Genomic DNA, 26,950 nt, shown 5'->3' with positions numbered 1-26,950 from the left:
TGCGGATGTTTTAAAATGGCAAAATGAATGTTACTCAATGTGTAAAATAGCCACTTAAATCAGCCAATGACAGGTCATAAGCCGGTTTATATCCCCTTTTCAAAAGTGTCCCTCTCCATTGCAAAAAATATTGATTTAAATACTGGTGTATTGAAACCATATTATTGTGTCAAAAATAAAGCGCTTCTAGATTTACATCAATGTAAATGTTTTATGTAAATCTACAATACATCTAAAACATTTATTTACATTCAAGACAAGCAATAACTTAATATGTATCAACCTCAATTATAGGTAACTCTGAAAACCAAAAAGTTCGCAGATATTTTAAAAGTACATAATATTATAATACATTATGCATTATTTTTTCATACATACGCACACAGGTTACAAATAAACGGGTTAGTAAGTCCCCAAAAGTATTTTACATTTATTACCAGAAGAACTTAAATTTAACGTGAATAGATGTATGGTCTATTCAGGTATCAAATAGTCTTTGTTTATATGTGCGTAGTAAAAAAAATCAAATAAATGTTCAATGTGAGTACTTCCACAAAAAAAATTTTTTACTCAAAATATATGTATGTAATATCTGAGATATCGATTCTCGACGTGGTAGATATGAAATATTTATTTTTAGGGAGTTTTCAAAACAGAATATTTCATAGTCCTTGGACTGGTACCTGAAGCGTAAGATAGATTATCTAACCTTCATGTCACTAAAATAATCAAGATACGCTTCGATCGGTGTACCAATGTAGTTTCCTACGCACCATTGGGCGTGGAAAGGGATTAATGAATAATTAAATGAATGCATAATATCCGAGGACTAAAGTCTTCTTGGCGGTGCTAACAAACAAGAAAAAATCGTTCGTTGCTGGACGAGAAAATATGCATAAAGGAGCTTTCAGTAATCTTCTAGCCTCGCAAAAAAAGATAATCCGGAAGTACATAATATTATGTACTTCGACGGATTGATGAAACAAACGAGGCGAATTCTTCGGTTGTCGGGATAACGAAGCCGAGAGGATTACAAAACTTTTTAAAAGCCTCGAAATTATTTGTGGAAGCCTCCAGATCTATATATCCGACAGGACCTATGAAAAAGCCACGGATAGTAGCGATAAGCTACTGGTCTTTCCAAAGGTTATTTATTTTTTTATTTATTGTATATACGGCCTAACACAATTACAACAGTAATATGAAGAAACTGAAGAAAAATAACATAAAACTAGTAGAACTAATGAGCAGTAAAGAGTTTTGATAGTATTAATATTTTTAAAGCCCGTCGTCATTGTATTGATAAAACCAAGAAGTTTAAAAGATTTGATTACAATATTATCAATGTATTTACGATAGGAGAGTTTATTTTTTAAAGTAATGCCAAGATCTTTATTGACGGAACCACTAAAATAGAAATATTTTTCAATTTGAAGTTGAACTGTAAAGGTTTATTTAATTTAACGAGAAAGACATTATTTTATATTTGTCAATGTTAAGTTAAGGGCAATTGGCATCGCACCATTCGTTGAAACAATTAATATCCTGTTGAAATAGAAGACAACCATTGGGAGATACGATAAGTTTAAGTATCTTGTTGACATCAGCAAAATCCAGAATTTTGTATTTTGAAAAACATTGAGAGTATGATTTATAAAAATATTCAATAATAATGGAGCAAGGTGGGCTCTTTTAGGTACTCCAGAAGTAAAAGTGATTGGAGAAGAAAATAAATTATATATTCGAATCAACTGTTTTCTTTAACTTAAGTAAGACGACGAAAATGATAAAAAGGATCTCTTATACCAATAGCTTGTAAGTAAGCCAGGCGAATTGTGTGCTTGACTTTATCGAAAGTTTTAGAAAAGTATATATAAAGGACATCAGCCTAAAGATTGTCTTCAAGACCACAAGTGATAGCAGTAGTATAAGATAGCATATTGGTTGTAGTGGATTTGGCAGCTCAAAAACCATATTGTTGATCGATCAATACATTTTTAACCTATTCTAACAAATAAAAATAATAGGTGTTTTTTTTTGTTATAATAGATTCAAATGTTTTTGGAACAATAGATAGGTAACATAGACATCAAGATATAAGTCAATAGTTTTTGAAAGTTACACAAAAAGTGGCTTGGTGGGATTTGCTAATTATAATATTCCGTATGTATTCTGGTTTGTGTTTTGATGTTTAAATTTGTATTTTAATATTTAATAATAAAAATATAATACCCAATCATCAATAATCAGTTTAGTGTTTAATCAGTCCAAGTAAAAGTTGCTTATCTTAATTTTAATTAACCAAGAGGCGTACGTAATTAAATTTAATATCAGCTGGATGGAAGCTTTTCGATCTTACATTTAAAAGATGTTGAACATTTTTTATAGATTGCCCCGGTGACGACTTCGTCAAAACTGAAATAATTATCAAATTAAAACAGAGATGGAGAACATTTCAGGGAAGTAAATATGGAAGTCCATTTTCCATTTTTATTTCTATCGACAAACTCAAAATATTGTACATAAATAATTATGTCGCTTTCACACTTAATTACTAATTCAGAGACAGTATTAGTCAGCGTTTCATTTATAGAAGATGCAAAGTTTTTCGAACGAATTGATCATTGTCGGATCGAGTGTTTTGTTTTTAATCAATCTTAATAAGTCTCAAGTGCCCGGTTGTAATACAACCCCAATACTTGGCATCAAATACACTTTTGCTCAATTTTTCCCTTATGTATTTAATCAATTAAATCAGTACGAAACCAATTAGGCGTATTGAAGTAGGTCAGATTATTATGTAATATATATTCCCTCGTTACTAACTCTAGAAATCAATAGTGTTCTGACACAATACGTATGAGGCGTGAGGATTCATCTTTACAATGAGACCCGTCATATATTGTCGAACGCCAGTCAGTTGCGAAATGTCGATCATCAGTTTATTCCCATGTGCTTGATCGTGAAATCTCGAATGTCACCCTAATGCAAATTACTGTATTATTGAAAATTTACTGTCTTTTAAGCACAACACTCAAAAAGATAAAAGCATTATTACAATTGAAAATTATTACCATAATAACTATTTTCTGTAAATTATTTTCAAATTTAAAAATGGGCACTAAAAATTAAAAGAAATGGTAAAGGTTACGTCATTCAAAAGTTTTTTTTCTGCTCTACAAGATATTGTGTAAATGTTTCACGTATTACTTTGTTTGATTAAAAACCTTCAAAATGGATTTTTAAGTAGACGAAAGTGAGAATTTCGACACTTTATTCTGTTCGCGTTCAATCGAGGAAATAAAGGAGAAAACAAATAAGAAGAATATAATATTATCGACTAATTTATTATTCACAAAAGTAAACAGATGGAAGTTTTGCGGAAATGTGCATGTTCAGAATGGTGAATGATACATAGTGTGTAAAATGGCCACTGAATTCTCAATTAAATTTCTACAAAGTTTTGAATATATCAAAATGTTTGTAGACAAGGCCGGATTTCGCTCTCTGGCTCAATATTGAAATTTATTGCAAGAGAGAGGTAAAACATTTTTGAGAAGGGGATATAGTAGTCTAGCCATTTACAGGGCTTACGAACTGTCATTGGCTGGTTTGAGTGGACACTTTACACACTGTGTAACAATCACCTTTCTGCCTATGTTTAAATATCTACACCAAAGAGTTGAATTTGGGGACCTGTAAATTCGTAGACTTTTCCCATCTTAAAAATGCTTTCCTCTCTGTTGCTATAATTTTAGATCTAAAGGATAGGAGATTTTTAGGGAGGAAAACCCAGCCTGTCTACAAAATTTGGACATACTTAAAACAGTGTTGATTAAACTAACTAGAATAAACAAATATAAAAATTGAAAAATTGGTTTCAGGCGTTGCCAAGTAGGTGAATTGGTTCAGCCGGATGGTCTCACCCGCATGATATAGGTTTCAGTTATTTTATTTCACAAAAGTCAACAGATGGAAGGGTTGAGGAAATATGGGCGTTTAATCATAGGCAGAATAATAAAGTGGAGACCATGGGCAAACAGAATAAGTGTTGGAAGGCTACAGAAAAGATGGGTCGACGACATTGTCTCTATTGCCGGTAAAACGCGGATGATGAAAGCGGGTGATAGGAAGGAATGGAGACGTTTGGAAGAGGCCGCCATCCAGCAGTGGAAAGAACAAGGCTGAAGAAGAAGAATCATAGGCAGAATGGTGAACGTTACGCAGTGTATAAAGCATCCAATGACGGGCCATAAGCCCTGCTAATGCCTAGACTTCTATATTCCCTTTTCAAATATGTTTTCTTCTCTTTTGCAACAAATTTAGACGGTATTTAAGTTAACAGATGCCGAAAGTAACTGCTTTTTGGCGAAATTTCACCGAGTTTATATTTTAATTTAATCTTCTCGAATGGAAATTTCCAGGAAAATTTATTACAACTTTTATTTAATTCTAGGAGCGCTTTTCTTTGACTTTCATTGTCAAATTGAATATCTTCCGCTAGGCTTTCGTTTTGTTTCCGAACTGACTTCTGTGTGCGTTCAACATTTTATTATATTGTCGAAAAAATTACTTTACACAATTTTAGCGGTGAAAATTTCAATTTTCTTTTTGTACGCCGATTGAAAAAATTTAAAAGCCTACCGGGGATGTTTTTATCGCAGTTTTTGTGAGAACTTCTCGGTATTAAAAAAATCATATTGTGTTTGAGTACCCCGAGATACGACGTCCCATTTGCGCGAAATTCGAGTTACGCATTTACATACTCGTACATACGTCGCTTCAGCGCGAAGTCGTAAAAAAATAAGATTTTCTTTTTGTTCCATCAGAGAGGGAAAATATTTTTCAGAAGTGAATATAGAAGTCTAGGCATTTACAGACCTTATGACCTGTCATTGGCTGGTTTCAGTGGCCACATTACACACTACGTAACATTCACTATCCTGCCTATGTTTAAATACGGACATTTCCTCAACTTTTACATTTGTTGACTTTTGTAAAGTTAAAGAGCTGAAACCTTTATCATGTGGGTGAGATTCACCCGGCTGGACCATTTCACCGACTAGGCAACGCCTGAAAACAATTTTTCTATTTTTATACTTCTACTTATACCGGTTAGTTTAGTCAACAATGTTTTAAGTAAGTCCAAACGTTTGCAGACTCGGGAAATCCAGCCTGTCTGCAAACATTTGGACATACTCAAAACATTTTATTGTTTATATTTTTGAAAGCATTAGCTTTGAGCTCAAGGATTTAACCCTTAGTTTTCCGTCGGTACTTATAAGTATTTCACGTTTGTTAATTTATTGTTATTATAGGAGAGCGTGTTTTTATTGTTTTTTTTCTATTGGTAATTAAAAGTACTAAAAGCAAACGCTTAATGTTTTTAAAAAACTGAACTCTTTAAACTAGAATCCTTAAAATTTATTCATAAATTAGCCACTGATGTAATTGTAGACGAAAAATTAAAACTTGAAAAAAACTATAGTAAACATGAACACAATACGAGAATATCAGAAAAATATCATATACAATCTTTTAAAACGAGAAAAGGACAATCGAGACTAATAAACCATGGGCTGAAATTATACAATAAACCACCAGACAAAACTAAACAAAAGACTCAGACAACCTTTACAAAAGATGTTAAAAATATTATTATTAACAGTAGAATGTGAATTTTAAAAGTGAAAATATTTTGTTAAATGTATGTAACCCGTAAGGGTTTATCAATGAAATTTAAATTTAAAAAAATAAAAAATATATACATGGCCCTTTCTTTTATGATCCTTTTTTTTTATACAAATAAAAGACGAATGATAAATCCACAAATTAGTACTTTTACTATAAAATTCAATGCAAGACAGTAAAGCTAGAGAATTCAAAAGTACGCAATAGTCATTTTTAATTGAGTTATTTTTTTGTGAAGGACCTTTAAAGAAAGTGTTTTGATGTAAATAATGATTTGATATAATGACATTTTCATCAGTTTAAATATCATCGTCATTTCTTTTCCACACTTAATGATGGATAAAGCATTGGATTGATATACCAATCGCAGCATATCTTGATCATTTTTGTTAAATGAAGAAAGATAATCAGTTTTACGCTTCAGGTACCAGTCCAGGAACTTTTGTAATTGTATTGGAAAAACACCTTTTAAAATAAATATTTAAGTCGACCATGTCAGGAATCGAACCCGGGTTCTCTTGCATGGTAGGTCAATGCGCTGACCACTACACCACGAAGTCGACAATTTACCTCTTTTTTTTTTTTTTTTGTTTATTAAGAAAAACAACAGCAATACAAAAAAATATACACAACATTTTTTAAAAAACATAAAATAAAGCCAAATCAGTTTTCCACATAAATACAATTATAAAAATCCAGTTCAGTTAAATATAATTCATAGAAGTGCATGCGTGCGAGTTTTTTTTTTGTGTGAGGATGCGTGTGTAAAAAAGTGGAGTGTGGTTTTGGTAGGTATGTGAATATGTGTGTGATTGTATATGGGTGTAAGGGTAGGTTTAAGGACAGTGTAAGTGTGTATTTGATATGAGTGAATAGAAACAATTTAAATTTATAATGTAAAAATATATTTAAAAAAATTATAACGAAACATAATTTTTTTCAAATACTAGTTTTTTAATTTTGGTTTTAAAAGTTAGTTTACTGCAGTTAAATATGTCTATGTTATTGAAAAATAAATCGTTTATATATAACATACTATTGTTTCATATTATTGTTACGAGTTGAAATATTGTTAATATATATTATTGTTGTGATTTAGGTTCTTTATTGGCCTATTTCTGTGAGGGTAATGACTTCCACATGGAATTAAGAATAGTCTAGAAGGAGCGTGGAATCATATTTGAATACATCTGACTGTTTCCAATAATTCCGCCACTTAAGACACACTTTCGCCGCGTGCATACTTGAAGTCACCGAGTAATATTGCCAGATCGCGAAGAATATAACCATAACACAAATGTAAGATAAAAAAAAACAATTTGTTAATTGTTCTAATTTCTTATTGTGCACTCGGAAACATTGATTGACACAACAGAGTAGATAAGTAAAGTGTCATTTAAAAAGAGTAATTGAATTAATGAACTTTGAGCATAAAATATAAAACAAATTTTATTTACATAAAACAAATATTTTTATATCAAGTTAAATAATATTTTATGTTTTAAAGATAATTTCGGCCAAATGTCCACCACGGCGTTGTTTAATCCGAGGTTCAATTTTTATTATTTTTCTTATTATATGAGCAAAGTAGGGTAAAAAAATTTACTACTCTGGCAACACTAACGAAATTGCCATTTTGTGTCTTCGACAATCTGACAGATGGAAAAATAATTCAACTTTTAAATAATGCATTTGTGACAAACACATTCATTTGATAATTACTTTTTTTAGTTTCTTTAGTAGTAAGATCCTAGCAGTATTTCTACGCTTTAAAAGGACACAACATGGCATGGTTAAATTCAAATCAGGAGTTGCGTACTGAACGACGTCTACAAAGAAACTAATGGGTCAAAACGTAAACCTACTCATTTATGAGTAGTTAAGTCGTCTTCTGTTTGATATGCGTATGCGATTTCTGGACTATTCTTAATTCTATGGACTGCCAATTACGATGTCTGAAAAATATGAAAAAAGACTATGAAACCAGTATCCGGTTTGTTTTTATTTCTGAAATAAATTTGAATGAACTTTTACAATAATTTTAATTAAAAAGTTTTTTCTCACCTTTTCCAAATTTTGACTTTTATAATATTAATTGACAGGTCATATAAACCCTGCCCTATAAATAATTAGTCCGCCTCGTGGTCAAGGGCTCTGCGTGTTTGCCTACCATGCTAGAAATCTCCGGTTCAATTCTCTACATGGTCGACATAAAATATTAATTTTAAAAAAAAATATTTTGTTCACCAGGATATTTCATGGTATCTTTGTCCCGGGACTGGCAAGCATAAACTGACCATCTTACCTTCATGTAATAAAAAAAATGTCAAGACACACTGCGGTTGGTAAAATAATGCAGTGCCCTATGTACCATTAGGTGCGAAAGGGGAAAAAAATAATACTAGTATTTATGTTAATGTTTCATTTGTCATCTGTAATCGAAATATAAGACCGATTTAAATTGACGTATTACACCGGAGATGGAGATCATTTAAGAGAAGGAAATGTTGGTATCTAGGTATTATCTGTTTGAACTGATAATGAAAGAAATATGGATGTTTAAACATATATAAAATGGTGAAGGTTACACAGTGTGGAAAGTGGGCACTTGTACCAGTTAATGACTGGGCATAAGACCTGTAAAGGCCTAAACTAAACCAGATGTCTTTTGTAATATGTTGATCTTAATAACTCCCTGGAAGCCGAAATTCCGTCTTTGTCCACAAACATGTGTATAAACCCAAAACGTTGTTGAAAAAATGAATACCTTAAGAAAGGGAAAATTAAACAGCTGGTGAAAATTTATTCTCATGCTTTCAATGTATTGAAATTTATTGTAATGATTTCAAAAGATTGAAATTTATTGTACTGATTTCAATAGATTGAAATTTATTGCAGCGGGGAGAAAAAACATTTTTGAGAACGAAATATGTAATTCTGAGCATTATCTGGGCTTATGACCTATCATCGACTTGTTTGGGTGGCCCTCCTCTCCTCTCTGGGCTCCGTCTATGTTGCAAGTAATTTAGATCTAAATACTTCGGATTCCAGACTGTCTACAAACATTTCAACATACTCAAAACATCTTCGATTAAACTTACTGGTACAAAAAGAATTATAAAAATTGGAAAACTGTTTTCAGGCGTTGCCTAGTAAAATTGGTTCAGCTGGATGAATCTCACCCACACGATAAACGTCTCAGCTCTTTCACTTCACAAAAGGCAACAGTCTGGAGATTTGAGGAATTGTGGATGTCAAAACATAGGCAGAATGGTGAATGCTACATAGTGTGTAAAGTGGCCACTTAAACCAGCCAACGACAGGTTGATAGCCCTGCAAATGCCTAGACTTTCGTATTACTTTCTCAAAAATGTTTCTCTCTCCGCAACAAATTTAAATTTAAATTCATAACTAATTCGTCCTCTAGCTACACCTTCAAAACTTTCGAGTTAATATTGAAACAATAGTACCTTTATATTTTCTTCAAGGTTAAATATTATGTACGTACAAATACATATCATGGAAAATTTAGGCTTGGCATGAAGTGGAGAGCGGCCAGAATATCTTATTTAAGGGGCCGTTTCATAATAGACTGCTGTAAATTTATTGTTGCAATGTAATAAATATTGTTATATGTAACGAAAATGAATTTATTTTTTATATTGCTAAAAATGATACTGTAAAACGATTTAAAATCGCAATCCTGAATTAATCATATTTGGCAGATTGAATGTGCCGGTTTTTTTTCAAATAGCCGGTATGTAAAATTAAAAGCGTTGTGCTGACTTTCAAAACGTTATTAGATGTAATTAAAAAGAAAGACAGCAATTACTTATCTTATACATAATAACATCCTATGAATTATTCTTGAAAATTAAGTTTTCAAATAATCACACGATGGAAAGATTTGTTTGAATATTTGAAATTGTTTTTTTACCTTGCGTTTTGAGACTTTGTTTCCTATATTCCGCTGTCACCAGGGCACTGAGATTTTCGCACAATCGGCACAATTTTGTAACAATTTATTAGAATGTAAATTGTGATATCCATGTACGTTTCACTGGCACTCGCGCGCGGGACACGACCGGACCGCTCAGAAAGCGGCGAAGAACTGCCCGAGATGGAACGACTGAAGGGTAAGGGATGATGCGGCGGGGCGCGGAGGGGGCGGCGGGCAGGGGAAGAGTGGGAGTTTTCCTCGAATTGTCCGCCCTGTAACCGGGTGCATTCGGTGAAAACAGATTTGGAATCAGTTTGATAGACTACGGTGTACAGTCGATGCACAGTTTATGTGCGACTGTACTTAAAATGACATTTGGGGCTTTACACGTACCTGTATAACTCGTTGAAGCATGGTGGTATAAAAAACAAACCACATTTTCCATATGTTTTTTTAATACTAAAACAGAGGTATATAATATATTCATTACCATATTAGTAATAATGATACCAATAAATTTTATCCTGGTAAAATGGCTAAATAGTGCAGAGCGAATTTTAGTATTTAATTTATTTATTTTTTAAATTATTTATTGACAATTCTTGATGGAATTCCATTGTAATGGTGTAATAACTTATATTTACATATAAGTTATTAATATTAAAATAATTGGTACACTTCCACTAATTTATTTTGACCAATTAGAGCTTTCACCCTCTAATGGGCATCTTCAGATTTCAGCAGAAAAAAAAACAAAAACTCAATTTTAATGATAATTGAGATATGGTTTCTATAAACTCATTCTATACTATAGTATGAAATTAGAGTAATAAATAATATGTTGAATAACAGTTAGTACTTAATTAAATAATACAAAAATACACAATGAAAAAAAATCAAGATATTTAAAAAGCAAATAAAAGTATGGAAGAAAAGCAGATTAGTCAATTTTCGCTAATCTCGTAAAACAGATTTTATTTTAACATAAAAATGTAGAGATAACTTACATAATAATTATAATTTATGAAAAACATCTAAAAAAATTAAAACTTTCGATGTCCTGATTATCTTAACAATCAGCAATTAGCATGTATACTAAATAGATACTTGGCTTTTGAAGTTACCACTAAACCGTTGTTATCCAGTACGATATCCGTAGCATTATAGTTTCGCATACATATTTTTTTATTTATTAATATACACGGCACGCAATGTCTTTTACCTTAAAAAGAAATATATTTTTAAAAATATAAACACTTCAATATAATGTGAAACACTTATTATGTTACATAAATACTAGATATAACACAGCAGCATTGCATAAAGAACACATTTAGATATAAAAAATAATTAAACAATCTGTGAAGATAAAATTTTAAAAAGAAAAGGCTTTATATATTTTTTTTATTTAAGAGGTACAAAATATAAGTATATTAAATACAATAAAATGCTTTTGTCTCAAAAAAAAAACAAAAAATAGTAATAATAATAACAATTTATAACATTAAAAATTCTAATTAATAATAAATAATTATAATAAAATAAAAAGCTATGCCTCAAAGAGTTAAAAGCTATTTTTGAAGCTTGATTTATGTTGCTAGCGTGCTCGGCTTAAGCATTGTTTTTTTAATAACAATGCTTGCACATTACTAAGATATTATGCGCTTTCATTTCATATATTAGCTTCGTGATTTTAACGTTTTTAAATAATTTTGAGCACGAAGAATGTTAATCGATATTTTTTTTAATTTACCAACAAACCATCACCCCGTTGCCTCGTAAGGGTAGGGAGAGAGAACAGAACTCCATGTCACTTTGTATTTTCATTCATAGTTCTCTTTTTCTACATTCATACATCTTCTTATACACGCACATGGATATTCGTATGGATGATTAGATATTACAATTTTATAGTTCTACCGTTCCGACTGCGCCAGCTAATAGTTGCCAATCTGAACACTTGCGAAATAAATCTAATAACGAAATAAACCTCTTTTTAGGGGTCTTTTTCCGTAAGTTCCGTGGCTTTAAACGATTTCCAGTCATTTCCCGCCCCCGGCTCCCCGGAGAGGCCGGGAGGGGATAGGACAGAGGGGGGAAAGGGAGACAGGACCATATGCTTCTGCAGCTACAGGCGATGGAGACGGAGATTTAATCAGTAGTGCGCTCCAGGCGAGCTTTTCATACAAAAGTATACCGGAACTTGATAATTATTACAGCCAGCAGACGTGACTAAATTACCGGGTGACCCCGTGATCTTGAATATTCTGATGGTACAATTTTCGCATATTTTAATTGAAGATCGTGTAACAAGAGCAAAATAATTAAGTGTTAATCGATAGTTCAAAGCTAAAAATTACCTAATATTCACGTGTAAAGCATTAACTTTATTTATTTATTTATTTGCATACATAAGTTCATTGTACATTATTTGAGACAATAAGTCTCAACTCCATGGGACTAAAAGTCCTGTGTCGAGATGGGATTAGCAATTATATGACACAGACACATGAGTATATCACCACCAATATTTTAAAAACATATATATGGCACATCAATATGGTAAACAGTAAACTCAAGCATTTGGAAAATCATCAAGGAGTCTCCCACCCAAATCCCTCCCACTAAGGAAATTCCAGTCCTTAACTCCTTTCTTCTAAATAATTTTTGTCCTTAAGAGCTTAATACGTTCTTTCAAAATATTAAACACTCTCGGTGCGATAAATGAGAGATGTCTCTGAGCAAAAGTTTCATGGGTTTTGTGTATGACATAATTCATGCTCTGGGAAAACCTCGTGCGGACATTCTGCTGAGACCTCTTTTTATCATTTTACCAGAAGTGTGTAAGTGCTTCTTTTAGGGACAGTTGTCTCATATCCAGTACCTTTATGTATTGGAACATTATGGCCAAACATTTTACTAAATGTTATCAAATATGCGTTTTTGTTTAATTGGTGTCCTGACGAAGAGACGGGTACATCTCGAAACCGGGAGACACAAAAAGTCAGTTAGTGTTTGTATACGAATATACATGAACATTTAGTGAATATTAAGTTTTAACATAAGCTGTGTTCGTTTTTTTTCAAACAGATCAGAATTAACGATTTTGTCACAGATTGGTTTGAGGTCACCACCGGAGTTCGCCAAGTTTTTGAGAATAGGTGTCTCAGAAGAATCTCGGGCGTGCGGTGGTTTGACTTTGTTTGGAATGAAGTAATAAGAGAACGGATGCAGAAAACTCCGGTGACAACTGTCATCAAGCGGATGCGATACGGTTGGCTTGGCCATGTACTACAGATGCCTCTTGAGAGCCTTCACCGCGCTTGCCTACTTTACAAGGCATCAGGTTCTCGACATCCTGGACGTCCACTGCTGACTATTTGTCGATAGTTTAAATTCTAGATTCCTACTCAATTTCCTGAATACACTCTTTATCGAGCAATCTCTCAACTTGCATAATTTAGCATTCCACTAGTCTATTCCTTTCGTCATTAAAGTCGATGGTCCCTTGCAGGCAGAGAGGGCCCTTAGGGCTGTTATATTCAGTGTATTGTGTGAGCCGCTTGGACTGCGCTTTCCCGGAACTGTTTGCCTTTTGAATTCACCCATTCACACTGGCCGGTGCTCTCATGTATTACCTATGCGTATGCACATCATAGTAACTGTACCTATAATGGCCGTTATATACGAGTATGATGCACACGATTTACTAATAACTTTTCCCTTTTTTAGTTCGAATTACATTAACAGTAAATATATCATTTTAAATCCATTTTGCACACTTGTCTATTATGCTTACGGTCTTGGGTCCGATTCCCAGCAAGGTTGATCTGAAATACATTTTCCGGCGAAAGGTAGTTTTTCGCTGCAATATTTAAGTATAATTTCGTGGGACTCGCCCGGAAACCAATGCCCACTTTCGCTTGAGCTCCTATCGTCTCAAGGACAGTACAGAAGGTAAATCGTGCATTTCTGTACGTAAACAACAAAAAAATAAAAACATTTAAAAAATACCAATTAATTATAATAATCACGGTTTATAAACAAATATTACTTTATCTAATACATTTTAGGTAATAGATTTCTCTGATTTATGTCTAGTCTGTTTAACTTGGTACAACCTGTTACAAAGCAGACGTTTTTATGTAAAATAAACAAAACATGTCTACCTACTATTTATTTACTGTACAATTATACAGTATTTAATTATACTTTTTATTATTTAAGAATGTTTTTTAGTAAATTTTCCAGTTTTTCTCTACCTAAACCCAGTAACCATTTTTTTACAAATTTATTTAATTGAATCCGAGTCATGATTTTGCAATGTTTGAGTAATCAAATATTTTGCTGCCCAGAAACCTGAAATTTCTTTGCCCGAATTCAGAGTTTGTGGTAGACCCCTTGACCCATTCTCTAGATTGACTTCTGGTAGGTGCGTAAGCTTTCAGGCTAAACTGTTTACCTTGAAAAAAGCTCCTGCAATGGTAGCCTAAACGTCCGAACGAATTCAACTTACACGGGATCACCCAAAAAATATACGTATTGATTAAAAATACTGATTACCTACCTAGCGCGGATGACAAATTGCTGAAAGAAAAGAATTAAAAGGTGACCTCGATTCCCCACTCGGAAGTAAACACTATGGACGACCACTATAAAAACAGTAGCACCTTTAGGTACCGGCACTAGAAATCAGTACATTACATTAGTTTAGTAGAGGTCAGTGCAGTTCATTTTTTTTTAATTTTATTTTATTTCATTGGAAAGCCAACAGACATTTATACATTTATAAGAATCAGTTATACCATAAATACATATCATAAAGTCCAATTAGAGGCTTCCACATAATATTGTTATTATAAATGTTGTCACATAAAAATTATACATAACATAAAATAACTAATCATACAAAACTTATAATATTACTAGAAATGTAAATGAATATTGGTCACACAGTTGCACATTACAATAAATAATGTCATCACTTTGGAAGATCACATCACCGATTCAGTATTATATTGTTCAACATGTAATAAATATAATTAAAACATCAATTTCTTACAATACTTTCCATTTTTGTGCATGAGAAAAACGTGTTTTGAAATTCCAGTGAGCAAGTACAGTACTAAGGAAAATTGGATAAAAAAAACTTTTTCTTACACGCGGTAAAAATTAGAGCATTTAATTAAACGGCAAAGATTCTCGAAAATACTTGAGAAATAACATAAATATTTATTTATTTATACTTTAACATTGTTTGTATTCTTTTTTTATACAGAATAATGTTCCTTACTGGGGTGTCCCGTGCCGAGGGAAACATTTCACAAAATGTGAAACCTGCCTAAGATTAGCTATTTAACAAAGTTAATATAATAATAACAATAAAAAAAACGTAATTAATCCAATTAACCTAATTATAATAAACAGTAAAAAAACTAAAATAAACATAAAAAACACATCCAATTTATACAGACCAATAGAACAAATTTCATAAACACTACACACATTTTACCTATTTGGCTTGATCCACTCATCGATCCGTGCGCAAATCACCTCCACTATCCATTTCTTAATAGCAATTTTATATTGTGATTACTTACTAATTGTCCTTATGGATAATGGAAGTAGATTGTAAACTTTAACCGAGTAGTAGGCCAATCTTCTTTGACCGAAGGTTGTATTTATTTTTTTAATTTTTTGCAGCATCAGGGTGGAGTATCTAGTAACTCTTGTATTTTTTTTATTATTATTTATTATCTTATTTTATTGAAATAAACGGCACTTAGTGCCTTTTACATAAAAGTTGCATATAATAAAATACATACATGTAAGTGAAATAAGTAAAATATAGTAATTAAAATAAATTATTACTTCACAGTTATTTACAAATTGAGGAGTCAAAAGAAAAGATACACGGTTTAAAAATAATATGCCTAGTTGTAAAAATACTTGAAAAATTAAATATTTGATTATAGAAATATTTTAAACCTGTAAAAAAAAGAGAAAAAAACTAAGAAAGCAACACATATTAATTTTTAAAAATTAAAACAATTTTGAATAACACTAAACGAAGAGTTTTCTTTTTTAAATTACATGTTTTATTATTTAAAACTACTACTTGGGTAACTAATATAAATATACATGTAATTAGATAGTGATTAAAAAAAAATATAAGAGAAATATTTTTTACGTTTAAATAAAATCAAAAAAAGTAAAGAAAAAAAAACATTAATAAAGAAATTTAATCAATTTTGAAGAATACTAATTGATAAAAAAAGTAGTTACTTTGAAACGTCGGAGATTCTAGTGAACAATAACCGATTAACATTGGTCAACATTGCTAACGACACTGATCGTAGGGAGTCAGAGAGGTTGATGCATGCCGTGGATTGGAGATTCTAGCTGGATGTAAAAAATAAAATATGAAAATAAAGAAAACAAATACAAATGGCAATCATGAAGTTTCCCATATATTAAATAAATTGTGTATCTTTTATGTATATATGCGCATGGGTATATGTATGTGTATGTATGTTTATATATATTCGTAAGTATATATGTATCAATATGTGTATACTAGTAAGTTTATATTTTATTTATATATTGTTTCTATTAAACTTGTTAAAAATTATAATGTTTTGAAATGTAATTGCCTAGCTTGGAAAGGGGTGTATGCGCTTGTTAGCTGGGCAACTTGAAGAAAAAGTTGTACATATAATAAAACATATAAATAAATCAATTATAACATTGTTGCGTAGCGATGTTTTTTAACGTTTAGCGTGTTTTGACGTGTACGAGGTTCTACATTTAAATGTCAGGAAAACTTAAATTATTAATCGCACGGTGTCACGGGCGCTGTATTTTTTTAAAATCATAGCAATGATAATAAGACACTTTTTTTTAATGCTTAGTTTGATTATCTAATAAATATTGATTTTTTTCTAAATCACTGAACTTCCTCGTGGTATTCTTTACAAACAAGTGAGAAATTAAACGATTTATTTAAAATAAGTTGTGTGAAGTGGGCATTTACATCAAGGGACCGTGTGTCCGAAAGGTACTTTATTATTTTTCATTGAATATTCACCCAACAATAGAGTTGTGAATAAGACCTTTGTTCCCAAAAAAAAACAATGGATCACTCTTTCTTACAGATAGCATTAAATCATACTTTTATTCAATGAAATATTGTTCTCGGGGTAAAGTGGTTTAGCTAGTCATCGATTAAAAAAAATCGGACTTCAAATTATATTTAGAGGTGAATTTTCACTGTTATAATGAGGAACTTTATTCCTACGGGAAATTGAATACAATATTTTTTTGTTGCGCTCGGTAAAAATTGGAGCATTAAATTGTATGGCAAAGTTTCCTGAAAACGTACGAAAAAAAGAATAAAAAACATTTCAATAAAATCGGACCACTATGAACGACGTAAGTGGTTCATCATATGAATCAACCAATTATAAGAGAGCTGTGGCAGATTTCCGGTTTGCTTGCCGTGAATGGACCGATGGGCAGAACTGATCGAAAAAAGCTGAAGAAAACCTCTGATGTCACACGCGGAGTTATTTCAGAAATACGAAACTTTTAAAAATTTGGCGCTGATAATACGATATATAAAAATTGTAAAAAAAATAGATTACTTTAATAGTCTTATAACAAATAAAATAATGTTAAAAATCCACTGAACTTCCTTTTGGGTATTTATAAACTGGGGAACGATTAAAAATGTATTTATCATTAAAATGGTATTTTTATGATCGCGAACATTTTACTGTAAACATCTAAAACGAATATTTTTATGTATAATTTCCCATTTTAAGTTTGAAAAATTAAACGGCCCGTGATTGGCAAAAAGGTCGATGACGTCACGTGTGACGTATCAATTCTATGTTCACTCAAATCATACACGAGATCATCTGACGCGGGCGACTTTTAGATTATTTGTTTTTTATGGTCAATTTTGTTTATTCCTTTTATTTTTTATAAGGTTTTATTTGTTAACATCCATAGCATTATGACTGACATTGGATTTTTACAAGAAAAATCCGATAACTTGTCCAAAATAAACATAATTATGATGGGTATTTTTTTCTCATCCAATACATTTTTTATGTTCCGAGTATGGAAATGTAAAGGCCGGCCGCAAGGTGAGGAAATGTATTATGTTTGCTTCTAGAATGTATTTACTTAAATAATTGTGGTATTTGCATGTACCCCTATTAATATATTTTTATATTGTTTTTGCGTACATTTAAGGCAAACGGGGAACAACGTGGCATTGGCACAACATAACCTATAAAATTCCATTACTTGTAAACGTCTTTGTTGTTGTTGAAGGACAGACAAGAGAATAACTGCAAAAGTGAAACTTTTCAGGAGAGCAAAAAACGGTATTATGAACTCAATTATTTAGCTACAGAACAAATCATTTCATCTATGTAACTAAATTCCAGTAATTCGTACAAATAATAGAAATATTTAACATAAATATACTACTTGAACCATTAAAGATGGGTCAGAAATTAGTCTACATATACTACTAGAAATAACTACACATTTGTAGCACGCAATGAATGATATAAATGAGTCTTACTTGTATTGCTGAGACCGTCTAGTACTATTTGTCCCAATGAAATTGTGACACAAATGCGCATTCTCATTTTACTAAAACCAAAGTTTAGTTGTTAAGGCATAAAGTTGTTTATTTAAGTTTCGAGTTCCGTATACGTTAACGTTATTTATTAATTTATTTTATTGGGTAAACAACCAGTATGTATACCACATATTCACAATTTCTTTGTATATTACTGTAGGAGACCTATGCACACACCAAAAAAAATGTTTACTCTTAAGACAATCATGAAATATTGTTTCAATATGTGTTGGATGCTTGATTCCTTCGACCTCGGGACTGTAAAGGCCTGCCCTCTCGCGATAAGCGTGTTCGGAGAAAATAGGGAACGTTTGATTTTACGTAAACTAATTGACGTTATGGTTTTGAGTGTCAATCCTGGAATGAATGAAAGGGGTAAGGACTTACGATTTCCTTCCTTTAGCACTGGTCCAGAAAAACACCGTTTTTGTTTGCACAAATCACTTTCTACGTTTCGTGTATGTTTTTGATGATTCGCATCACTGTTACGTTCGCGGTACGTTTTTCGTTATGTGTTCGCGCGTGTTGCTTTCTTGACTCGCCGTCAGGGAGGGAGGTACATTGGAATTCACAAACATGGACCACCGGAATCAAAAGAAGGAATGGCTTGACACTTGAATAAAAAAATAATAAATCCGAAACAATATGACAAATTAATGTATTAGATAAGAAATTAAAAAGATGTATATAATAATTAAATTAATTAAATATCTGCTTCTCTCAATATTTCTATGACTTTTGACTTAGATTTACATACATTTTCATGAAAAATATCAGCCTCGGTAAATCTATCGTTATATTACTCCTGTTTCGGATTCATTTTCTTTTATTCAAGTGTCAAGCCATTCCTTCCTTTGATTCCGGTGGTCCTTGTTTTGAATCCCAATGTACCTACTCCTCCCTGACGGCGAGTCAAGAAAGCAACGCGTGACAACACAACAAAAAAACCGTACCGCGAACAACAGCGAAAACCGTACCGCGAGCGTGACAGTGATTTCGAATCACCAACATACAAGAAAACGTGCAAAGTGACCAGTGCAAACGATAACGGTGTCTTTCTGGACCAGTGTCAAAGGGAGGAAACCGTAAGTCCTTACTCCTTTCATTAATTGCAGGATTGACACTCAAAACCATAACCCCAATTAGTTTACCTAAAATCAAACGTTCCCTATTTTCTTCGAACACGCGTATCGCGAGAGGGCAGACCTTGTTTACAGTCCCGAGGTCGAAGGTATCGAACATCCAACATTTGGTCTATCTTGCGAACCGGATAATTAATATATTCGGACATTTTGCCCTTTCGCGACACGTCGATGAAAATAAACCTGCATTGGTTAACGATTAAATTCTCATCGTATCATAACATATCATTAATTTATATTTATATATAATATATTATTAACCTATAATCATCGTAAAAACATTAACAACATTCATTTACATAAATCTCTGTGAGCCTTTTCGTAATACTCTTTTTCTTATTTGCATAAAAACTTTTAAACTACCTTCTTCGCGCGTCAATAATAAGCGCGTGTACTGTCCCGCAAAGCAAACGATAATTTTTAGCAGTAGCATTTAGCATTTAGCATTAGCAACTTATAAATCATTTTCACTTATTTTAACTTAGAATCATGAGTGTTAGTGTAAATGTTTATACAACTAGGCGAAATCACGCGCTAAAAAGATTGAAGGATGCTTTACGATCGGGAAAAAACGCCATGTCCGATCCAGAAAACATTCCACGTTTTTTATCGTGGTGCGAGCGGCTAAATCCTATAATGGATATGTTTAACGAAACACAAATAAAAATTTTGTTCGAAATTTCTGAAGATGAAGCTGCCGTAAGGGAGAATAATGAGATTCAGGAACAAATGGATGAAATCGTGTGTGAGATTTTCAGCATCAAGCGACTGGTTTTACCATCATTGAAGAAATAAGTCCAGTCCGAAACGTGTGAAAAGAAGCACTACGCAAAATTGCCGTTAAAAAAAATAATATTTATGTTAATACATAGGAAAAACCCTGAACGTTACACGGTGCGTAAAATGGCCACTTAAACCAGCCAAAGACAGGTCATAAGGCCTGTAAATGTCTAGACTACCACATTCTCTTCTCTAAAATAATCTCCATCTCTGCTGTAATATGTTAATTAATAAATATTCTTTTCGCATTCTATTCGTACTTAATACGTCACGAATAAGATAAGTTGTGTGAATTCAAATACATATATTTTTTACAACCATAATGGCGTTTACCGTTGTACGGTAATTGTACTAATTTCGTGACTGGCGACCATTAGTGCTGAAACTGCTAACTAAAAGTTGTAATATTCTAAGTTAAGTAATATTCGACAGTTGTGACGTGTTTCGGAAGCATTCGTTTCTCGGATCTTGACAGACGTTTAAAGAAATAGCAAAAATAAATAAAAATAAACCTTAATTACAACCTAAAAATGAACTCGAAGGTACTTGAAGTACTTGAAGGCACCAAAAATGCGTTCAATTATTTATTTATTTTCAAGAAACAAACAGTCGGCAATGATATAATAACATTTTTTTTAAATACAGTATAAAGACAGACCAGCAAAGTTTCTAAATAAAAATCATACATATTATTAAATTCTGTTACAACAAAAGGATGTGTTTATGTGCATTTCTATGAGAGTAAGTGTAGATGTGTGTTTATGTGTATTAGTGTGGGAGTAAGTGTTCAGGAGGGTCCATCATCAAATAGTAAGTGGGATCGTATCGCAGCCAGAAATAATAAGTCGTAATTTATTATTAAATAAATTAAGGGGTGTGTAAAATATATCAATAGATAAAAAAAAACATTATAGTTAGAGCAAGGACGATAGAGGAAAGAGTGTTGTGTATAGTAAGTGCTTATAACACGCGATTTCTAATTGATAAAGTTGATTTTACAGTTTGGTTACTATGCAAGAAGTTTCGGGTTCCGACATGGTTTACATGAAATACACTGAAAGTAAATTTGTTGCAACAGAGAGGATGAGAAGGGAATATGGATGTCTAGGCATTTATACGGTTTACGAATGGTTCAAGTGGCCACTTTACACACTGTGTAACATTCCCCATTCTGCTCATGTTAAACATCCACATTTATTTATTTATTATGGAAATCATACTGTCTTTTTGTACAAGAGAATAATTTTTAAAAGTAAGATCAATAACAAATTTCACTGTAATTAATTATGAATACAAAAGGAGAGAAGAAAAAAATTTAAATACCAAAAAAAAATAAGAAACATAAAAATCCAATAAATAAAAAGTACATGAAATGGATAAGATTGTAAAGTTCCAACTCTAATTTCCTCCTCGCTCTCTGCTCACATGAGCATTTATATTTCTTGGAAAAAATTCACAACCAACAATAATTAATTAGATGTCGGTAGTAGATTTTAATATGTAAAAGTAAAAATTTAAAATTAATCAGGAGATAAATTTAAAATGTCTTTAACAGATCTGATGAAAATAAAGTATTTATTGTGTTATATGTCTATATCACCAAAATTGACATTTTAGTAAAATTAGTTTGTGAGCTCGGAATGTCGAAGAGTACTGGTTAGGCCGATTGAAAATGTGTCACAGCGTAAATAAATTCCTATGCCTGTCTCCTTTTCTCTCGCCCACTTGAATCCTGTCCCTTTTGCACCTTTATAGTTCTAATAACTATGAGTTGATGATTTTGCCACCTGGGGTCAGTGTCCGATTTGACCGCGATCGAAGTGCATGTTCGGTTTGAAGTTTTGCCGCTCGCTCCGCCTTATCGCCGCCTCAGCTAAGTTTGGAGAAAACAAGAAAATCAACTAAAAAGGTCAGTCCATTCACTCCATTTCCTTGCATCCATTTGCGCTGTGACATTTGCAAAATTTTATATACCTACTGCCGAGAACCAGCTCACGCATCGCCAAGTACAGAATGACAAATTCTACGGACAGGGACTCGATATGAAATGCTTCTAACAATTTCTGGTCTATGATTAGGTTATTAACAATTTTATGGAGGAAGCTCATATCCAACATGATACGCCGATTTGCGAGATTTTGAGCCTTATGGAAACTGGCGGACTCAGTCCTACTTGAAAACGAAACATTATTTTTAAATCTAATTGTCTAAGAAAACGGTTTTGAATATTTTCAATCCGATTTTTGTTAGTATTATATTGAGGATTCCAAATCGGAGAACTAAACTCTAGGACACTACGAACATACGAAAAAAAAAGTTTTCTTAGTGCGTCAGTTCTTGTAAAGGGTTTGGTTGATCGTATTTATTTGACGGACTTATGCAGTCCATTCTAACAATGGTAAATACAATTTCTTACAATAAATACAAGCACTAATAAAATAAAATACAATTAAATAAAATTAAAGCTAGGACAAAAAAAATAATTACTACCTCAAGACAAGATCCGGTCTATCTTAGTGATTGTTTAAATCTAGAAAGACTTATAGAGTTTACAATACGACACAATCGGGACATTGGTGCATGCAAGTCATAGTTTGTGCTGTGTTGATCGAGGAACAGCACATTATCATTTCGCAACCGGCGGATCGGAACATTGAATGCCACTTGTTCCAGTAATGATGGTACATCTATAAAGCCATTTAGCTAATTAAACAAAGATATGGAGTCAATGTTATTTCTACGTTTTTGTAGAGTTGAGATTTTTAACTTTGACTCCATTACTCCGTTAGTGTAGTCTCCCCTCTCAAGCCAATCATCCATATTACAAATTTATTTCCTCAACTCTTCCATCTGTTGACTTTTGTGAAGTAAAGGAGCTGAAACCTTTATCATTTGCGCAAGATTCATCCGGCTTAACCAATTCACCCACTGGGCAACACCTGAAAACAAATTTCCAATTTTTATTCATCTTCTTATACCTGTTAGTTAATTCGACAATGTTTTAAGTGTGTCTAAATGTTTGCAGACAGGCTGGATTTCCTCCCTAGAGAGTTATTTAGATCTAAAATTGTTGGAACAGAGAGGGAAAACATTTTCGAGAAGGGAATACGGAAGTCTAGGCATTTAGAGAGCTTATGACGTTTCATTCCACTTTACACACCGTGTAATATTTACCATTCCGCTCATGTTAAAAATTGATGTCTAGACTTCCATATTTCATTCTCAAACGTGTTTTCCCTCTCTGTTGCAACTAATTTAGATCTTAAAAACTCCCTAAGGAGGAAATTCAGCCTATCTGCAATCATTTGAACATACTCAAAATATTGTTATACCGTATTACACTGGTAAGTTTTTGTACATCCCACATGGAACAATGCTGGGTAAGTTTCCTTGTATAAAAATCAATTGGGGCTTTAAAAAAAAACAGTTTGCTATTTATTGTATCCATTTTTTTAAATAAATTTGTAAACTAAAGACCATTCGCTATCACTTATATTTTACTCCGCACCTCTGCCTTGGGTTTGTGTCTCCGCAGCAGAGTGCGCTCGTCCGGTTCGGCTGTTGTCAGCACACGTCAAATAAGTCGATATTGCTGTAAATGACACGGCGCGACGGGTGTCCGTTTGAAACTGGCACGTTTGAAACTACTATTCCTACCCTGTCAGGAATCAAACCCATGACCTGAGGCATGATAGAGGAACGCGCCAATCACCATGTTACGTGGCGGACTAATCTCCACTTGATTTCTTTTTTCGTCGAGTCGAAAACATTCGTCCAGAGTTCAAACTCTTTATTACACACAGAACTGTATGTTCAATCGGTCCTGAAACATAATTATTGTAGAAGTACTAGGATTAATCCGGTACCGATTTTACTATAATTAACAAATATTTTAAACAAAAAAGGGCACACTGCTAAAAGAAAAAATAAACGAATTAATTTAAAATTCTTAAGGTTCAATTAAAAAAAATAGGAGTTATATGGCTGCTAACTGCGTGGAATTCTATGTTGTATATTTGTATTTCTTCAAATACGCGCATGCATTTATATCGTAAAATTTATATACTCATAGCATACAAGGGAAACTGGCAAAGTCAATTTTTTGGAGTTTTGATTTTTTTTCACCAAATTTTGGTTGTGGATTTCTTTAAATGAAAAAAAACAAGACCACTTATTTCTCAAAGTGTTTTATGTTTGATAATTTTACATTGATCAAGTTAGCCAATGAACATATAAGAGTGATCATTCAATGAGGGCAAAAAAATGATTCATTTGTTTTTTTGGTGCACTCTGTAATTTTGATATATTCTGTGAAAAATAATTACTGCTGTTTTTTGGATTTTTCAAACATAAATTTAACGGGTTGCTGCCACAACTGTTTATTTTTAAGAAAACGGGTAGGAAATTAATAATGAAGGCCTATTGCAAAGAAAATCATGTTTTATAAACACAGATTTTGGAAAATAATTTATCAAAGCCAACATGAACATGATCACAATACCAGAAAAAAGGTTTAAATCGGACTCCCATTTAGAAAAATTCTATTTTTTATAAGGCAGTAAAAAAATATAATGAAATAGGAAAAAACATTTATTTTAAAAAAAAGATCAAAATTCAAACAGAAGGGCAAAAAATATGTGTTAAATAACTTATTAATAAAATATATGTGTTCATTGTTATTATTAGAGCATAATCATATGTGTTTATTTCAAGATAAAAAATAAAAAAATAAAAAATAATTATGTTAATTATATTTATAGGAATTATAATGTTGTATAATAAAATAAAATAAATAAAAAAGTTCTTAATAAAGTAGCAATAGTGTGGAGGATAATGCATCGATATATTTTAGTAACTTAAATAAAAATTTAATACAGTAAAATTAAATTTTATGGACATATCTTGAAAATCTTTGTTTTGAATATTAAATATGTGTGACTGCATGTTTTCTGAATAAAATGAAATAAATTAAAAACATGAAATCTGCAATTAATTTAAAAGTTCAAAGCTCGGTAGTGTCTCCTGAAACATTTTTAGAAATCTGAATTTTTTATAAGCGTCTTTTTAATATCATATAACAAAATAGGAGGGTGCCCCGAAATGGCCAAATGGAACTTGCAGAAATGGCCACGTTCAAATTATGACAAGGCCAGTTTTCCTTGTATGCTCATGATATGTAGGTGTAAGTGTACATCGGCCACCGTACCCTATTTTACCCTAATCAGTGCAACCAACTCTTTATGAGGCATTTTTTTTAAATCTACGAGTCCAAATTAGAATTTATTAGTCCTGCGACCGTGAAAGATTAACTCTACTGGGAAACTGAAATTGTTTAGATTTTTTATTCTGATTGATAAAACAAGGTAATTTCTCTTGTTTCAAGTATTTAAGGGCGTTATTATATAAGGGCGTTCATATACCATGTTTAAGGCACGGGTTCGATTCCTGGGATGGGAGATGTAAAATATTTATTTTAAAGGTGGTTATACGTTACAATATTTCAAAGTTTCTGGACAGGTACTTGAAGCGTACGACTCATCACTAAAGTGAAGTAAACTTGTACATTCAGATGATCAAGATACAATGCATTTAGTCCATCGGGTGTGGATAGGGCGCATGATGGTAATAGTGATGAAATGCGATTTAAAATTAACTGTTTGTGAACGTTTTATCTCCCAAATAGATACTCCTTTATATTTTATTTACAGTTCTCTTTTCATTATAAACCGAACAGTTTAAGAGTTTCAGTGAACAAGCGTGTCAACCGAAGGCTGGTAGCTGAATAATTTAATAACTCCGAGTGGATGGACAGGTCTGGAGTTGGAGTGAGGAGTTGCGGGTTGAGGAGATCAGGACTCGAGGGAAATAACACCCCGCAAGCCCACGATACCTTCACGGGAGAAAAACAAAAACTTTTAACTTTTCTGACACATTGACCTTTTACTTTTTTTAACTTATATACTCGTTCTTCTCAATCCGACACCTGTACCATTTTTATTCATGAATAAAGCCTTAGACCTTAGAATACTTGTTTATCGTGTGTGTAATAGTCTGTGATTTGATTTACTGTACCTGAGGTCACGAGTTCAATTTTCTTCGTTGATATAAAATATTTATTTAACTCTTATAAGACTGTGGTAAATATTTACGCGCGGTGAGGTAGCATCGTGTTACCACAAGCAAAAGACGGAATATTCTTAAGTTCAGACATTTGAAAAAAAACAACATGGAGTCATGCAAGTCAGCACACGCCAAACAAGTGGATACTGCTGTAAATAACATGGCGCGACTGGTGTCCGGCTGCCTTAAGCCAACACCGGTGCACAAACTTTATCCTATAATAGGAATCGCTCCACCCAACATCGACACAAGAGAGACACAAACAGATCCATGACCCTAGACACCCCCTTTACGACCATCGAATGGCTCCTCCGAGACTGGGATCGAGAAGAAGTTTATTCAAAGTCACAACTGACTCGGAGACCTCTGCAGAAAAACGCAGAGAGGGTCTGTGGAAAGAGAAATTTAGCGATAGGCTCTGGATAATGCCATCTGAAAAAAAAAACACCACCCACAGTTTAGACTTCCCTACGTGGAAAGTTCTCAGCAGACTAGACAGTCTAGGTGCAAATATCGTACAATCAACAGAGGGGGGGTTTTCTGAAGGGAGATGACATGAACTGCGATTGTGGAGAGGTGCAGGATGGTCCTCATCTGCTGCGGTGTCCACAAATGCAGTTA

At 32.6% G+C, this 26,950-nt stretch overlaps 1 protein-coding gene and 1 long non-coding RNA gene across 2 annotated transcripts in view; one reads left to right on the top strand and one right to left on the bottom strand.

The window, feature by feature from the left end:
• The window catches only part of LOC148284253 (uncharacterized), a 407,986-nt gene extending 398,178 nt beyond the window's left edge, over positions 1 to 9,808 (bottom strand). Inside the window, exon 1 of the long non-coding RNA XR_015825375.1 lies at positions 9,629 to 9,808. This is a non-coding gene — a long non-coding RNA (uncharacterized LOC148284253). The remainder of the gene's footprint in view (positions 1 to 9,628) is intronic.
• LOC148284249 (uncharacterized) overlaps positions 1 to 26,950 on the top strand; it is a 556,808-nt gene that overhangs the window by 426,602 nt on the left and 103,256 nt on the right. The window lies entirely within an intron of this gene.

Source organism: Micrasema longulum, unplaced genomic scaffold (assembly GCF_059751315.1).
Source record: "Micrasema longulum isolate JH-2025_06_02 unplaced genomic scaffold, ASM5975131v1 h1tg000137l, whole genome shotgun sequence".
NCBI classification, from domain to species: Eukaryota; Metazoa; Arthropoda; class Insecta; order Trichoptera; family Brachycentridae; genus Micrasema; species Micrasema longulum.
The sequence above is the reverse complement of the archived record's forward strand: the minus strand, read 5'-3'. Positions and strand labels throughout refer to the sequence as shown.